The sequence below is a fragment of the Hermetia illucens genome, chromosome 2, assembly GCF_905115235.1.
Source record: "Hermetia illucens chromosome 2, iHerIll2.2.curated.20191125, whole genome shotgun sequence".
NCBI classification, from domain to species: domain Eukaryota; kingdom Metazoa; phylum Arthropoda; class Insecta; order Diptera; family Stratiomyidae; genus Hermetia; species Hermetia illucens.
The window spans coordinates 138,138,461-138,144,460 of NC_051850.1; positions in this window are offsets into that span (position 1 = coordinate 138,138,461).

Here is a 6,000-nt window from a genome sequence, read left to right on the forward strand (position 1 = left end):
TTGTTTAAGAAACAAATTTAATCTTTTTCTTCTTTTCAGTTTTTCTTTTCCACTATAAAATAAGCTAAAAAACGACATACATAACAGAAGAAATGTAAATAGTAATTCTAGCGTATTTAGTTCGAGTGCTTTTTCGAAGTAAAGTTCATGTTTGGGAACTAAAAAAATATCTAGTTTGATGCAAGACAAATTCACTATTCTTAAAATAAGATTAACGCTTTACTAAATGAAATTAACTATTTAACAAATTAAGTCAATGATTTACCGAATGAAATTAACGCTTTAACAAATGAAAATAGTTTAGTATGTTTTAAAACAAGCTAACCCATTTCAAGACAAGTCAAAGAAACTGTTCAATTTCCATTTAGGAAGTTGAGCGTCAACATTCTCGAAAAGACTTCAACGTAAATATATCGGCGGTAAACAATGGCTAAACTCGACTTCACCCTGGGGCTTGCTCACTGTGAGTTAGCTGGAGTTAATGCTCCGCATACTATCGAGCTCGGAAAAGAGTATGCCATCAAGTTGTTGAAAAGATGCCAGGAAACGCAACCAAAAATGATCTTCACTGACAATTGTTATTTCAATTTAGGCCTTCGGTATCATCAGCGTCACTCGAAAAGGAACACTCGGGCCAGACTACTATGGTATTGCCGACAGTACGAGTACAATGACGAACGATTTTGCTGCTTCAACAGGGAATTAATGAAAAAGTTTAGTCCGTTTCGGTAGGAGATAATGGTTAATGCCAATCCATTGTTCATCGTCGAAATACTTATACTTTGTTGGAGCCATTTAGAGGAAGAGATTAGATGTTTGTCTGGTATTTGTAATCTAGCCTAAAATTGATAGACAAGGGTAGCTTCCTCCAAACTACAATTTTTAGTCTCCAATGTAAATATATATTTCGGGAGCAACTTACCCCCTCCATCAGTACAAAGCTACCTCTAGCTTCCTTAAGGAAAATTGAAGAGTTCCATTCCATGCACGCTGCAATTTCTATTAAAACTTCATTCGCCAGCTTTTTCTGTTGACATCCAGCCCTTATTGACTCGTCTTGAAAATAGTTGATTGGATTTAAGACATATGAAATTACTTTCGTTTGTCAAAGCGTTAATTTCATTTAGTAAATAATAAATTTGTCTTGCAAATATACCATTTGCAAAATACAATAAAGTACATTTACACAGATAATCAGGTAGGTCAAATGATTGTTAAATTATTATAACAACCCATTAAAATAGAATTAAGATCGTTAAGTTCAGCTTAGACTAGAAATAAGATAACAATGTTTAGATGTAAGAACTATGGAAAATAAAAAAAATTAGTTGCAATATTTAGTTGCTAATTTTTATTGTACCGTAAGGCTATCCCTCGAAGCTAGTAACGAACCCAGCCCATTATATTACTTCGTTCCCCCACATCAAGACTTATCCATTTCTTAAGTACTCCATTACAAAGAGTCCCTCAATCAAATATTAAATCATGCCAGAAACCGGTATTACTTTTCATTTCAAATATCCAATTAGCAATTCTCCGCCACTCAAAATTCTTTCGATAACTGAGGATGTTGACCTGATCAGTTGGTTAAACTCATATTTTCCAATTTAGATTATACAAATCAATCATGAATATTTCCCAACGTTACAGAGCAAGGAACCCAATCCGTTGAGTTATCTTCAAACAATAATTCAATAAGATAATGCACACACTTATGCTGGAGCAGATCAATACCTTCTGTTGCTAAGCTTCATGTAGTGACAACTGGATACTTCCAGACAGGACGCAGAACTAGCGTGGAAACTTAGATAAATTTCTAAAGTAAGCAAATCGTCAAACAAATAATGCGTCGGCGGATCCGATTCATAGACAAGGAACAAGTCAACCCAGAACTTATAGCCCCGAGGAAAATATAAGACTCTAAGAAACACTTTGTTATGTTTCCAATAGGAAGAAATAGCGTCAAGTATTTTACCTAAAGGCGATCGTAGCACTTTATTCACACCTATAGCCTCAATGACAGTGCAGCAGAACCGTTTTGTTGCTACCATATTAATTTTTGCATTTCTATAAATATTAAGTAAAAATAGGCATGTGTAAATGTAGCCTGGGATATATGTTAACTACTCGATCAAAAGGTTGTAAGTGGAACCTGACTCTAAAAATTGCCTACAAAGTCTAGCCAATAATGAAAATTAATTACAAATAACTTGAATTGATAACCTAAAATGAGAATCTGAAGTCAATTAAATCACCATTGTCCAAACCATCCATCCTGGAACCCAATTTTTTTATAAAATAAAACCTTTGAAAGATAAGTTAACTCTGTCTGTCGATCTGGAAAATCCCTCTCAAATTAATTTAGAAAGTATAACATTTTTCTGCGATACATGGCAGATATGTATATAAACAGCTATATTGAGAAGTTTGGTATAAATCCTTCTCTTACTAACAGAGGTATAGTGGATCAGAATTATGTTCCTGTTGTGCATTTATGATGCTGATCTTTAAGTAAATTGTATGAGACACTGAAGATATACAAGCTCAATTTTTAACACTTGAAAGTTCTTCATATGAGAAAACCAATGAACCTTTCGAATCGCCTAGCTTCTACTTCTACTTTTTTCAATGTAATTTCACAGTTTCTTAAGCAAAGTCAAATTAGACTAGCAATTTCAACCAACTTCGAACAGGTAGATTACATGCTTTAAGCTTGCATCAGTGTGCAGTCAACGCTCCCATATGAAAAGGTAGACGCTTATCCAAAAAACGGTTTGTTTTATTACTTGCAGAAACAACACTTGGTCAATTGTCAATTCATTGTCATGCGTATGCAGGATTATACAAACATCTATGTTCATGATTTTTCTCAACCACCTCTTCACCTTCATAAACTACAAACAACGGAAAATTAGATATTATTTGCTATAACAGCCATACCACTCAAGGTATTATATATGTCAAGCAGTAATTTCCTTTTTCGTGACTTCGTTTAACCCATTTCTCAATAGATCCCCATTTCCTAATGGATCGGTTTCAACAACCTTTTTCGGAGCTAACCCGCCGTTATTACCATTTGCTGTACAATTTCCTCCTTATGAATTCCCAGCGGCTAGCAGTTACATCAAATGAATTTCTTTGTCTCCAGTGAAAATAATGCACCTCAATCGCTAGAATATACATAGCGATCATTCCTGCAATGGTGGGCAGTATTTAACTTGGTAGTAAAATTACCACATGTGCTGCTCTCAGTGCAATTAAATGGACTGCCGAATCCACTATATAATAGAACGACTAATACCACTCCAAACACGAACAGTCTGTGAGTACTTCCCAGTTCGGTAGACCTTAGCAGCGCTTGCTGTCTTCTCTCAGGCATAATTCAAGCGCCGTATAAAGTTCTGCCCGGCACCGACCATCACCTCAGATGCTTAATTACCCATACCGACAGGCAGTATCAAGAGTATCCGTTTTCTTGACGACAAAGACCACCTCCTCCATCACGTTTCTTGAAATGCGTAACAGTGTATTCCTACATTCCTTTGTTGATCCCGTCATCCTTTCCAGAGGTAATTCCCAATTCCATAAATAGCAGTAGCAGGGGCCTCTAATTTTGCAAAAGGCCCGGCAAATAGAACCTGTTTTGACCGAATTTTTAACTTTTTCAAAGTTTAAGATCACTAGCGCAAACACTTGCCAAGGTCATTGCATCCCAGTCAACTATAGAACAGGCTCGCCAAGACCCGTACTGTGAATCTGATGGACTGCCAACTTTTCTCTGTGCACAGTAGTGTTTTGTATATCACCCTCACCAACATATTCTCCACTTCTGTTTTTTTTTTGTCCATTAGGTGGAAAATTTCGGTTCACTACATATTATTTAAAACCTCTAGGAAATAAGGTAAGCCTGCCCTTTAGTTTGAGAAATTCAATTCAATCACAGAGCCATTGAAGTTTGGAAACTGTCGTGGTCGTTCCACAATAACAACAAACGTCAAGAAAACTTCCTATTTAACTAAAACATGAGGAGGTTATCCTCCTGCTGGAGGAAAATCAAACTAAGGTTCACTAAAAAACAGGACAACTGATCGTCGTCCATATATCCAGCAACAACAAAAAAAACCAGCTTATTTTTTTAACATCATAGCTCGAGCCTTCTTATAGAATACTTAAAGTCACATCAAAGCTTCCCATACTCTTACTCCAGCTTTCAGTTCACTTCGGTCTTTCTTTTTTCTTGTTGCAAAATATTCTCACTCGGAATCAAGTCTATTTCATGGTCTCAACTTCTTCTTCTAACGGGTGCGATAGTTGAAATAGTTGAGCGCCAGCCATTCAATCTTATTACCCCGAGTTTGATTCCCAGTCGTCGTGGATTTTTAAGTTTGTCTTTGTTCTTTCCCGCTGCTGTAGGGTTATTACTTGCACAGTATCAAATGTGATTATAATGACATTGAAATACAGTCTCGTTGAAAACTGAAACTGTGTGCATGTCCCTTTCTCCACCAAGTAGTGAACAGAAGACATAAATTGGCGCTTCTTTGTTCCACTACTAACTTTGGGGAAAACCCTTGTCGACATGATAGTGTCGCAAGCTTCGGTTATGCATTAAGACAACTGCCTTTATCTTATCTTGGGTGTTGCCTGTAGGTCATCACCTCTCGCACAGCTCACCACGAAGGTATCCTCCTAAAAAAATACTGGCAAAACAACCACTGACTTGTTGCATGGGAGTCTTCTATGGCCGTTTCCTTTGTTTTCAATGTTGAGGAAATAAGCTTGATGGTTACCGTAGACTCTCCTATCGTCATAAAAACCCTGAAGTACCCTGGTACTAAAATCAAGCCTAATCCCTTTTCCTTGGAATGCACCTATATTTCTAACATGCTGAAACTCTACATTTAGAATGCACAAAGCTATACAGTTGCTCGTTCATGTTGATCAACTTGCTACCCAATTCCATGAACGCTGGTAATTATTTTGGGTCTGCATTTTCTAACGCCCAACATCTTCTCGCATTGCACGAGAAGTGCGTAAAAGTTGTAGATATTGATTCCCCTGATTTTTGTCCTTAGAAAATCGGCTCGTGGGAACGTTGAGACTGTTATCTACTTGACCATATTTTGGCGTTACCCGAAATATTTCCCAGCTAAGAAGCCTTAATGTAATTGTGGTGCGATTCACAAATTATCGCTACATCAACACCCAATATCTCGCAATGGTCGAGTTTTAGTTGCAACGAGCCCACCTCTTAAGTCAAGTGTGCTACTTTACACTGGATATTTGACGGTACCTGCAACATGCCCATTAACCAAATTTTCTGCCCCCTTTTGTACAATATACACTGTAGCTCCTCGGTACATTCCACGATTAGGTATGCATCTCTTCCACACCTCCTGCAACTGATGCCTAATACTGCAATCTGACCGAATTCGATCCATCTGCACCCGACTTTGTTTATCATTTTATGAGTTGATTTTGCTGGTAGGCTAATAATTGTGATCTGCATTCTTGCGCAATCCTCTGTGCTGTTACTGGATTTATAAATTCCTGCATCAATTCACTTGCCAAGATTGGTCTGAACATCGAAGTCGATGATAAACGACCAAAAGGCGGACCTAAGCAACGGTGGCTTGATACGCTAGATGGGGATTTGAAAGCCTCGAGATTGTACCCAGATCAGGCAATCGATAGAGCCAAATGGCGAAGCCGATCACGACGAGCCGACCCCGCTTGTGAACGGGACAAAGGCTGAAGAAAAAGAAGAAGAAGATAAGTTCCTGCATCAATATCAATCATACTCACGCCATCAATTCTAGATCGTCCTTCACCTTTTCAAGGATATCAAAGCAGATTATGCCCCTTTTTGGAAATAACTATTTCCGGATGCATTGACCTTTTGTTCTTTCTTTGTTGTTTCTCTTCTTCGTCTGTAATCTAATATTGCCCTCTTCCTGCCCACATTAGAGCTACTGTCGAAATAAATTTTACGGATTCCCT